The sequence below is a fragment of the Macaca fascicularis genome, chromosome 6 (genome assembly GCF_037993035.2).
Source record: "Macaca fascicularis isolate 582-1 chromosome 6, T2T-MFA8v1.1".
Lineage (NCBI taxonomy): Eukaryota > Metazoa > Chordata > Mammalia > Primates > Cercopithecidae > Macaca > Macaca fascicularis.
In genome coordinates, this window is record NC_088380.1 from 104,505,156 (window position 1) to 104,518,320 (window position 13,165).

Here is a 13,165-nt window from a genome sequence, read left to right on the forward strand (position 1 = left end):
CGTCTCTACTAAAATACAAAAATTAGCTGGGCATTGTGGCACACGCTTGTAATCCCAGCTACTCAGGAAACTGAGGCAGGAGAATCACTTGCACCTGGGAGGAGGAGGTTGAACTGAGCTGAGATCATGCCACTACACTCCAGCCTGGACGACAGAGCGAGACTCCTCTTAAAAATAAAAACAAAACCCAAAAACAAAAAATACATATATCCGAAGAGATAAATAAAGAATCAGTACAGAGAGGCTTTTTCTGCCTGCCAGATTGCTTAGATTTGCATCTTGTTGGTGATGAGAAAACAGTATGTTTGTTGCATAAGCTCTGGATGGGAGCAGACTTAGCTCCAACTGTGACTTTGAGACTTACCAGTTATGTAACCTTGTATACCTTACTTGGCATTTCTGGCTCTCAGTACTCTCTTCAGTAAAATGGGGGTAAAAATGCTTAACTATCAGAGTAAGAGTAAAGACTAGAGTTATGTAGCAGTGAAGACTAGAGCTATGTAGTGTGGGACATATTGGAGCTACTCAACAAATGTTAGCATTGTTTCTGAAGCAGAAAGGTAGCATGCTAAGTTTTTCCTTTAAAAATTGCTGCGTTTTCAGCAGGATGGAGCAGGAGACACAGAAGAGCCATAGGGATGCTTTTGATAATCAAGGTGAAAATTATATGGCTCTGAAGTGGAGCAGTGTTGGGCGTGAGTGAATGTGGAGTTGAAGTAAAGAGAGGGGAATACTTTAATTCAACTTTTCTGGTTTAATTTATTCACTTAAAGAGGAATTGCATGAGCAGAAGTAGGTTTGGAGGTAACAATAGTAGCTGCACGTATACAGCTCTTACTAATTTCAGGAATATAGTGACTACTACAGAAGTATAACTACTGTATGGTCATCAAAAGTAGCATATATGATAACTGCCATCTCTACCTTACAAATAAGGAAAGTGGGATATAGAGAGATACGTTTACTGGCCCAAGGTCTCACAACTGATAAGTGGCAGAGCTGAGACATAAACCTGACAGAAATGTTCCATTAATCATGTCGTTAATCATTCTATTGCATAATTACAAAAATCTTACGAAATATGTAGATCAGATGAGGCAATGTTCTGGGTCTTTCTACTAGAATATTGAAAATATTAGTCTTAGTTTCCTCACCTATAAATTGTGATTATAAGGCTAATTGAAAATTTTCTTTCATTTCTAAGATTCCATTAACTTTACGTTAATAATGGTGAAGAAGAAAGTCAGTGATATACAGAGTTAGCAGCAGAGTCTAATTGGGAATACAAATTTTAAAATCCAATTATTTTTCTATATTAAGGGCTAGATGTAATGGGATTTTAAAATTATTATTCAGCTTTGTTTTGTTCACAGAAAATGTTACAGCACATATGCAAGAAAGCATTGCGGTGAGCTTGTTCTTCTCTCCATCTCTGTTCGTCTTCCTTATCCTTGAACCTTTATCTCATTGCATCCAGCCACCTTTTGTACAAAACATCCCCGCACAAAAATAAAAAGGTAGCATAGTTATTTAACTATGAAAGTACTTTTTAAAAGAGCACAGTAAAATAAAATTAAATAAATATCTTGTGAAATATATTATGGAATACAGTTGTACATGGCTACTCCACTACCAATCTGTTCATTAATACCTCTCTCTCTTTTTTACTCTTTGTTATTCATATTTGGGAAGGAAAAATTAAGAATAAGAGGGAAAAGGAGACTGCAGAAAAAAACATGAAGCCAGCTGTAGGAGAAAAAGCTAAGAGACAAAAGAGAAAACAGAAATTAACAAAGTAGAAAAGAAGAAGAAAATGAATCAGAAATAACGAAAATACAGAGGGAGTGACAAAAGGAATGCTGATTTATGAGAAACTGTATGCCACATTAAATTAAAATCCTTAAACAAGAAAATACACACAGTTTTAAAGGTTTCAAAAAAAAAAAATAGGTGGTTATGTGGCTATTTTATCTACCGGCTTTTGATGTTAATAATTTTAATACCATTTCTTGAGCACCGTGTATTCTGTACCATTTGTACATGAGTAATTAATGAAAGTGCTGTTGTTGCCATCTTAGTATTCATCTAAGTGTATACAAGATTATTATGCAAATAAGATATAAATGAATCAATTCTGACTTAAGAGACTCTAGGTGACTCAGGGCTATCAAATTCACCAAGGGCAGGCAGTTAGGAAACATGAAAGCAGCAGTAACTACTGAATGTGTTATTAAAGAGACTGGCGTGATGGTGATTTGACTGGCCTGGATGCTGTTCAAGGAGGGGCTCTTTTCCAGATGTAATGCTGGCTGTAATGTTACCTACACCTATAGTTAATTTATCATCTTCCATCAAGATCCAAATCACACATAATATAATTGCCTTTGTAAGTACACTATTCATCATGACTAATGATGCAAAGATGAACTGGATGGCCAAAGGTCTGATACACTTATCTTTTACAGAATAAAAGAAAAGAACATCTCATTTTTTCATAATATACAAGTCTCCAAAAGGTAGAAATACTTTGAATTCTTTAACTAGTTGGGTTTTAATCAGTATACCCTGGCCATTTCTAATTTTAAAAATACATTGAATTTCAGCAAAATATACCAATTCAAAAATATTTTTTCTACAGGAGAATGTTGGAAGTGATGGTTAGGCCAGCCCCAGTATGCCTAATTCCTTGTGCCCTCATGTATTATGGAACACTTTTTATGTGTCAGGTGGTAATTTATGTTCTTGGAATACAAATATGACAATGAACAACAGGGGTGAGTCCTTGCCCACACAGAACAATAAATGAACAAACAAAAAAGTAAATAAGCCCGGGTGCAGTGGCTCACACCTGTAATCCTAGCACTCTGGAAGGCCGAGGCAGGCAGATCACGAGGTCAAGAGATCGAGACCATCCTGCCCAACATTGTGAAACCCCATCTCTACTACAAATACAAAAATGAGCTGGGCGTGGTGGCGTGCACCTGTAGTCCCAGCTACTTGGGAGGCTGAGGCAGGAGAATTGCTTGAATCTGGGAGGCAGAGGCTGCAGTGAGCTGAGATCGCACCACTGAACTCCAGCCTGGCGACAGAGCAAGACTCCGTCAAAAAAACAAAAAACAACAACAACAACAACAACAACAACAACAAAACAAGTAAATACACAGCCTTGCCTTAGTTGCTATGAAAACATATATATGCTCGACAAGGAGGAGGTGAAGTAACAGGAAATAGTTTCAGGTAGGTATCCCACTCTAGGTTCTGTGACATACTAAGCAGGTGCTGAGACAGAGTTCGGAGTTCAAAATTTTTATTTGTTTTTAATGCTGTGAAGTAAAAGGAAAAGAAGAAAAAATGAATAGTGGAAGGAGTCAAGCTGTGATGCAGGCAAGACACACCTTCTGAGAACCCACTGTGGAGCTCTGGAGCAGGTATTGCTCATTAATGCCCCTGTGGCTCATTAATGCCCCTGTGGGTTGAAAATTATCAGTCCTTTTTATCTCCGCCTCACTCAGTGGATGAATGTAGACTGCTATAGGAAGGGCATGACTTTGAATGGGCCATTTCTGCAAAGGAGGCAAACCTTGAAGTTGCTGACAGACCAAGGTTTTCCGCTGATTGTACTTCCAACAGCTCAGCAGCATGTTCTTCCCTGGAATGGGATCTCGGTGGCACAGTTTTATGTCTACCACAATAGGATCACCAGGGAATGCTTTTTTCTGAACAGAAACCTGAATGAAATACAGAAATAAACTTTGCTAACATATAAAAATATATAGCTACCCTCTAGACTCTAAAAAAGCTTTTAATAATCTATTTTACCATTCTTTAATTGTATTAAGCAACAACTTTTTTTATAATAATATCTGAAGGAAATGAGAGATAGGCAGTGAATAAAGAGATCAGGAAAGGGGTTCTGGGAGCCTGGGAAGTGATGAGAAGGACAGAAGTACAAGAAAGAGGAGAGAGGATAAGAGTGTATTGGACACAATGATCAAAATATCCATTGAGCCAATATTTCCTAATAATTGAAGGTGCCTCGTGGCAAAGACAGCCAGGTGGCCATGTTTAGTACTAGGCCACCCTAAACCCACCTTGGCATAGCTGTTTGGAGCCAGCACAGATACTTCACCCGGGGAAAACTAGCTCACACAGGCTGGACAGCACGTATGACTTGGCATGTCATAGAACTATAGCATTTTTTTTTAATTCAAAGAAAACAAACCAAAACACTACTTATTTGCAAAAATCTTTGTTGATTTATTCTATCTTACTTGATGTGCATTATTTAACTTCACAGTGAGATGAAAAAATTCAGCCAAACTACTCATAAATGTGAGAATATAATTTCATATAATTCACTATTTTCATATAAACCTAAGTAATCTACTATAAGCAATGAAAGGGAAGAGTAGTTGAAGCATTTTAAAGAAAAGAAGAGACACTAAGAACACCAAAAGCGAGAACCAGCAATATTTAGGAATAAAAATATCTGTACAAATCTACTTTCTAGATGAGCAGTTTTTGAATGTGTTTTAGAACATGCATAGGTAAGCCTATACATTTCAAATTATATATTCACAGACAAATCATTTTTCTAGGATCTTAGAATGTGACAAGATAGAAAAACAAAAGGAAACAGCAGTATATTATAACAAATATCTAGTAATATAAACCTCAGGCTGCTTCACAGCCCACCATTATCCTTAATTATGCCAACAGTTAATAAGAAAAGTATTTTATTTGCAATATTACGTGTCTGTGGGAAAGTCATAAAGCTGATGGAGACCTACCAAGAGCAATAGCCCTGACCAGAATTCACAGATGACAGAATAATAAAGGATGCTGAATTTCATTAGGTGCCTGATATTTAGTAAGCGACACAATTATCATTCATTTTCTTTCCATCAATATTTATCAAAGGAGAAAAAAAGTTGATATTTTACTATTTCCAAAGATCTATTTCCTAAGCAATTAGCCTTTTTAAAATAACCAATTAAATTTGTTAAAAAAAAAAAACAAAAAACAAAAAAAGCACAAAAATGTGGTGTTGAATTTTTACTTATGTCTTTTTTTGTATACAGTAATTAATTGTAACAAAATGTTTAAGTTCTACCCAAAGGGAGTTATGCTTGAAAAGTATAAGACAATTTACTTTACTTAGGTAACACCCTTATTTGAGCTGGGTTATATGAGAATTTTAAAAATATAACTTTTTTCCTCAATACATTAGGGTATAAACAATTAAAAAGATGAAAGTCAGAGACATTTTCAAAAGTACGTTGAGCTTGGTTTAGCTGCTGAAGGGTAGCAGATATACAGACACGAAGTCTTCAATATTTATTTTGATGTTGTCTGGGAACATCTACTGAGCATGGCAGCCCACTGTCTTTAGATCTGGCTTCAATCTTTAGCAGTGCAGAAAAGGCAGGAAAAGACTAGGCTAGAAGTGGGCTGGCATTGACAGAACTGACCGTCTCAACTCTTAGTCCAAGTCCAGTGTCAAAATATATGACAATATGTAGAACAACCCAGACAAAAAGTTACCAAGTAGGTGAAGTCCCATGATAAAGTATGAGAGTATCTCAGTGGGTGCCTGAGAAAGTGAGGGCTGCAATGGTTGAGGTGATACTTAGGTAATCATGTCAGCAGAAAGGTCCTTATCACTGTGCCACAATCCCACTCACTAGCAAGTTCTCCTCAGACCTATCTGTGGTTATAGGTGTGAGGAAAGCTACTGAAATAAAAGCTTGGGAGAGGAAGCATAGATCAAGCATAATTATGTGATATGAAGCACCAGGTGTGAGCTCCTCTCTGGGACTAGGAAGAAAAACAATTGGTCTGACTATGTGAACTATCTTCAAACGTACTCAGTACTTCCCTATGTCAAATCAAACAATGCTTTTTATTTGGTCATAACTTATCTCTCTTTTTTCTTCCCTTCAAAATATCTCATTTAATGAAACTGAATTAACCCTAATTTTTACTTACCAATATCAACAGTACCCAGATAACTCTCAGATCAAATGGTTTCATTTCAGTCCTCACCCTGAAACATATATCCCTGTAGAATACTTCCACTTTTTTGGAATCAGCTCTCACTTCTTTTCCTTCTTTCTCTCCCTTAAATCCTGGGAAAGGGCAGGAAAGAGGAAGAGAACTGCAAGATGGGTAGATTTTTTACAATCCATCCCAAGAGGGAGAAAAGAGGAGCTCTGAGGTTACATGAAAGCCAGGTTTTGAGAATTATCTAGACTCGTCATTGTATTTAGCGGACTAAAACTATTCTTGAAAATAAAAAAAAAATGACCACAGTCATTTTTATAATAAGGAATTATGTAGAGAAGGATCTGTTGAAGATGTTATACTAGTGGTTAGGAAATAGCTCTTTGTGAGAGTTTTAAAGGGCAGTGAAAAGAAAGGATCAAGCTATTTTCTGCTTATGAGTAATGAAGTCTAGGATTTTGACATGGATAATTATACTAATGAGTATCAACATATTATCTTCAGCCCCCAACTCATTTAAGACTCACACTTCCAGTTTCTATTGAGTATCTTCACTTGTTAGTCAGGCACCAGGTTATTTTCAGGCATCTTAACCAAGCATACTCAAACCAAATTTGTACCTATCAAACATGTTTATTTTCCTATATTCTTTCTCAGTAATAAGGACATTATAATTCATCCAGCCTAACATGTTAGACATCTCAAATCAATTCTGACTTCTACTTCTCTCATGAGTCTGACATTTAATTCTTCAAGTACTTTGTCCTGTCTCCTGAAAAAATTTCACTTCTTTTCTTTGTATTTCTTCATGTCCAATCCATTGACTAAATTCTAACCATCAAAATCTTTTGTCTAGACTTTTGAAATACTCCTTTATCCATCTTACTGTCTCCAATGTCATATTTTAGCTGCTCTCCCGAACTACCTCCAGTTTCTCATTTGTAAAACAAATATGATTACTGCATCTTCCTTTGTCTATGCACACTGCACATGATCTTTCCTCAAATAGAATCATATCTTCTGCTAGAGAACTTTCAGGATCATTCAAGAATAACTCATCAGTTTCTGTGTCATAGCAGGATAAGTTCCCAACTCTTTTTCTTGATCCCATCACTTTGCACGAACATGAATTACAACATGAATCACTATGAATTGTGATTATGCATTATTACTTCCCTCCTCCCTCCAGAGGCTGAGTGCCTTAAGTGTAGGAGCATTTTTCAGTCATTTTTTATTGTCCAAATGCCTGGTTGTTGGATGAATTATCCCAAAGATGGGCTACCATATGTGATGCTAGACATTTGACTCAAACTAGGGTTAAATCCTAGGAATTAAAGGTAAAGCTGACCCTTTAGTTTTGAGCCCAATATCAAAATATAATCCTTGATAGAAATGGATGTATGAGGTAGGTGAGGGAGATGAGGGAGTCAAAGGCTGGAAACCAGACTTCTTAAGTACTAGGATTCAGCAAAGCTAAAAGCCATTCATTCATTTCAGTCTTGTTTCTCTTCTTTCAATATTTTATCCCTGTGGTTACTTAGAACTAGAGTTATTTGTTTAACACATTGTTAAGATATCATCATAATTCACTATTTTTTGTTTGATTGTTCAAACATCCTTACAGTTTTTTAATAGAAGTCATTTGCATTATAACATTGTTGCTCTGCTTTAGTACTTACTCAATTCTTCAGATTGTTGAAGAATGAAGTATTACATGAATGTTCAATAAGATTAAACAGTCAGTATGGACTGAGGAGCTGAACACATCTATGTTTAGAAATTGAATGAGGACTGCATCAAGAGAAGATTGTCTACAAAATGCAATGATTCTGCTTATTATTGGAACACAAATGTATTTGCTTTTTATAACTCTTATAGCTTTCTTTTACAATATCTACATGAGAAAAGCTTATTTACTAGAGCTGTCAACTAGAATGAAGTATTGTATTTGGAGGAGAGAAAGTGAGAGAAAAAGATAGCATGTGGTTATCTATGTATCTATATCTATTTATGTGTCTTATACATAAGAAGCTTTAGTGAATATATGGATCCCTGTGTGTTAGTCCGTTTTCATACTGCTATAAAGATACTACTGACTGGGTGCAGTGACTCACGCCTATAATCCCAGCACTTTGGGAGGCAGAGGCAGATGGATCACCTAAGGTCAGGAGTTTGAGAGCAGCCTGACCAACATGGTGAAACCCCATCTCTACTGAAAATACAAAAATTAGTGGGGCATGGTGGCATGTGCTTGTAGTCCCAGCTACTCAGAAGGTTGAGACAGCAGAATTGTTTGAACCCAGGAGGCAGAGGTTGCAGTGAGCCAAGATCATGCCACTGCACTCCAGCCTGGGTAACAGAGCGAGACTCTGTCTCAAGAAAAAAAAAAAAAAGATACTACCTATGACTCGGTGATGTATAAAGGAAAGAGATTTAATCGACTCACAGTTCTGCATGGCTGGGGGGGCCTCAGGAAATTTACGATGAAGGTGAAGGGGAAGCAAGGCACATCTTCAAAAGATGGCAGGAGAGAGAGAGCACAGGGGAAACTGCCACTTTTAAACCATCATAGGGGAGATGGCCCCACGAGCCAATCACCTCCCACTAGGTCCCTCCCTGGACGTGTGGAGATTACAGTTCAAGATGAGATTTGGGTGGGGACATAGCCAAACCATAGCACCTTGATTAAACAATTAGCCCCCAAACTAGGGATCATGTAGCAATATAATTTCCGATGTATGATTAACTAATCATCTCTAAGAATTTTTGTCATAATTTAGAAATTTCCTTTTTGTGGTAAAAATTCAACATGTATTTGTGATTTTAAAACAACCTCTCAGTAGATTATGAATAAAAGGAAAATATCTTTATTTTTTATTTTTATTTATTTATTTATTTATTTAAGGCAGGGTATCCCTCTGTCATGTGACAGGATCATGGCTCACTGTACCCATAACTTCCCGGGATCAAGCAAGTCTCCTGCTCAGCTTCTGGAGTAGCTGGGGCTACAGGCATGTGCTAAGTTTTGAATTCTTTTTGTAAAGACAAGGTTTCACTATGTTGCCCAGGCTGGTCTTGAACTGCTGGGCTCAAGCAGTCTGCCTGCCTCAGCCTCCCACAGGCATGAGCCACTGTGCCTGGCCCAAAATTTCTTATTTTTTTTCTTAGAATTTTTATATTGACAAATGAAACTGTTTAAATTGACAAATGAAACAACAAGTTATTTTGAAGTCTATATACACTGTGGAAAGACTTAAGTATAGCTAACTAGCATGTATTACCTCTCATAATTAAGATTTTTGTGATGCAAAGACTTTATATCCACTCTCAGCATTTTTCAAGAGTATAATTTATTGTTAGCTATGGTCACCATGTTGTACGATAGCTCTCTTGAATTGAATCCTTTTTCCTAACTGAAATTTTGTATCCTTTGACCAGCTTCTCTCCCCTGCCCCCACCAACCACCCCAACTCCTGGTAACTATCATTCTACTCTCCAATCTATACTAATGTCCTAATAGATAGGATATCTCCAAATGACATATGATGGCAACAGCGATTGATGCATGGAGCAAAATGCAGGGCACTCTACCTTGAAAAATGATACTGTTTTAACTTATAGTAGCAACTGCAATGCTGTAGATGTAGGGTTAGTTAACAATTGTAACCTAAACAGATATATATCCTTAACACCAATAATTTCACTTCTACACATTAACCATTTGAGAAAAGAGATTCTGTCTCCATGTCTCCCAAAATGCCTAGCACAGTAGTAAAAAAGATAAATATGTAATGACTGGTTATCTGTTAAAATTATGTAAAATTTTTGAGGAGGCACAAACAAGAACCTACTTCTTTCTTGGGTATTGCAATTTTCTCTTCCCTCCATTTTCTATTACTGTAAACATAGTCATCTTTATTACTTATTTAGAATATGTGACTGTTATGTTATCATTGCACAGACCTTTTCCTTATTATCAATCTTCTTTTTGAAGCATTTCATGGAAGAACAGGAATAGTCTGAGCTTCACAGTTCAAGATTTCAACAATCAGTTCTGTTTGCCTGATTTACAGGATGAAGGTGACAATAAGAGAAAGTGATCATAATAGTCAATGTTTAATACATATTTAATATATATAGTATATATTTAGATTTAACAACTGGTTAAATCTATTAGCTGTATATCACCTAACCATTTCTATTCCTTCCTTTCACTCTTCATTTCCTATTCTTTCTTAATTCCAATTTTCCTACAACACACACACACATATACACACATACACACATGCACCCACTATCCACAAGACCATCACGCCTGGGGATTTTGGACATACAGAGCCTAATAAAATTCAGCAACAAAGATGATTCAAATTCATAACTTAAAAATTATCAGGTACAGAAATATATGAGCTGAGATGAAGAAAAGCTAAAATATTGTGAGAAGTGGAATATCTTTCACAAAAGACCTTCTAGGAAGATCATATGGTAATGTTCTGCAAATCTTTCCTTTTACAATATTGAATGTTTTAATGTGAGCTTTACTGATTCAGTTTCAAATCTTATCACTAATCCTGCCCTTAAGCAAAGCTGTAAAGATGGTGAAATTAATTTTTGACATTTCCTATTCCGCATTCAGTGATCTTCTTCTTCCTTTGAGGGTCTAACAACCTACTACCACTTTCTGCTTTTGCCCATTACAACCCAGATTTTCACCTTTTGCACCTGGAGCAGGCCTGGCCTTCCACAATGTTCTATGGGCTATGAAATTCAGTTTCCGCTATTATCAGTGTGTTCTATTATTTCATGTATTTTCAAATAGCCTTAAAGGTTACTTTGAATAGGCCTGGAATTTCTAACACTATTAAATACTATAGCAGGCATATAGTATTACCAAGGAAAGTAAAGCAAGACATGGAACAAACCTGAATGATGAAAACTGAGATAAACTGGAGGCAGGGACTATGTCCATAATAGACATCCATTATTCAACGGTAGCCGAATGTTATCATGTGGGAACGAAGGCCTAGTGTTGCAAGATTTTAGATTTTTCAAGAGGAACCAGAAATGTGGATCTTCATATAAAAATTTCAATATTCATAAAGCACCATAAAAGTGAAAAAAAAACTTATAAATCAGAATTTAGACTATGTTGACATTAACTTGCTACCTCTGTGATAAGCAATTTTAGAATAAGATTTTATTCTTGTTTAATTCTTCTTTTCAGAGATACTTAGTGTAGTAGGAGAATCCAACCCTTAAAAATAGGTCAGGTATGGTGTCTCACACCTATAATCCTAGCACTTTGTGAGGACAAGGTAGGTGGATTGCTTGAGCCTAGGAGTTTGAAAGCAGCCTGGGCAACAGAATGAGATCCTATCTCTACAAAAAATACAGAAATTACCCAGCTGTAGTGGCCTGCACTAGTAGTCCCAGCTATTTAGGACGCTGAGGTGGGAGAACACTTGAGCCAAGAAGGTCAAGGCTGCAGTGAGCCATGATCATGCTACTGCACTCCAGGCTGGGCAAGAGAGCAAGACCCTGCCTCAAATAATAATAGTAGTAGTAATAATAACAATTTTGTGATGGGTGATAAAAATCAGGGGCAAAATGTCATGGGAGCACAGAGATGGGAGAGGGGACTTTCACAAGCCTAGAATGTTCTCAAGGAGTATGTCCCAGAGAATATGAATCTCAAATGAAAGTAGGCCTTTACCAGAGAGAAAGAAAACAAAGGGTATTCCAGAGAGTTGTGTGCGGGAAGATGCAGACGTAAGAAACAGCAGCATTTACTTGGGGAAAAAATAGTTTAGGTTCTGTTCCCAGATAAGTGGAATTATATCAGATACAGTTTTTGAGGAGAGGCTATTTGGGGTAGGAGGACCCCTTGAGTTCTTATTAATAGCTTTAAAATGTGAAAACATCTTACTGCACATTCGGCACATGTACCCCAGAACTTAAAGTATAATAAAAAAAAATTAAAAAAAAAAAAAAAGAATGTGAACACACCTCTGTTTCTCTCTCCAGGTAATTTTAACATGACCTTGCTACTCCCTTGGATGAAAGAATCATCACAAAGTTTTACAACAAATTTTATGGTTATGGAAGTTTTGTATTTACATTTGGAAGATGACGTTTGCCAGTAGCAGATATTTTAATTAAAAATATTTTCCTCACTATTCCAACATTTCTAATGTTTTAAAAAGTACATTTATCTTACAGGTTCATATGAGATAATTGAAAACATGGTGATCTCAGACACAGCAGCACACATGTGAGGAAATGTAGTAAAGTCAGTCACATTGGAATACCTTCAAAATCTTCAGTAAAATATGGTTGACGTTGACGAATGATTCATTCTCCCTATGGAGCTGTCCTCAGAGGCTAAAAATAGCTATAAATAGGATAATCCAGATAAAATCATGTTGTATCATGTGTCATATCAAGAGTAATATATACAAGTGAAAAATATTGTGAAAATAGTAGAGGTAGAGGACACATATGTTAATAAAGGGGTTTAGAGATAAAAGCATGGATAAATAAATATGGCATAGGTATTTTGAGCCAGACTTTTCAATGATCATAACATATTCTATATTTATATATTCATGTATTTTTGCATGTATACGAACTATTCACATTCCAAGAAGCTGTTGCAAAAGTGTACAAAAATGTCACTAAGAAAAACAAGATTTATCAGGTAATTGAAGTGTTTGCCATTACTTTTAATTACTTTTAAGGGTGAACACGGCAGTCACTCTTGCACCAACTTTTAATTACTTTTAATGGCGAACACCGCAATCCCTTTTGCACTAACCTAATATGTGGCCTCAGGTAATATGCCTGTAATTAGCTTGTTGGTTTTATTTGAAACAACTATTGTGTAGCAATTGGAAAGTCGTTAGCAGGACTCTTTTTTCACATTCATTTTATGCAGGTTAACCTTGAGTCTACTCTGTTATATACCTATTTGCAAGAAAAGTCAGTTTAGTTCATCTGTCTCTTTTCCCATGTTCCCCCACCATGTTCTTATTTCATGAATGTATTTTGAGTGTGTTTACTTAGCCTGTAGATTTCTATTTTGTGTGGATTTTTTTTCATGGCATTTTCAGCTGATATGTTGATTAAATTTATTCATATTCTTAACCTAATCCAAGCATGCTGA

At 36.3% G+C, this 13,165-nt stretch overlaps 1 long non-coding RNA gene across 1 annotated transcript in view; it reads right to left on the reverse strand.

The window, feature by feature from the left end:
* Positions 1–3,293: 3,293 nt before the first annotated feature.
* Positions 3,294–13,165, reverse strand: part of LOC123573894 (uncharacterized) — a 60,190-nt gene continuing 50,318 nt past the window's right edge. The window contains exons 4-5 of the long non-coding RNA XR_006698601.2: positions 12,221–12,394; positions 3,294–3,728 (exon numbers count right to left, since the gene is read on the reverse strand). This is a non-coding gene — a long non-coding RNA (uncharacterized lncRNA). The remainder of the gene's footprint in view (positions 3,729–12,220; positions 12,395–13,165) is intronic.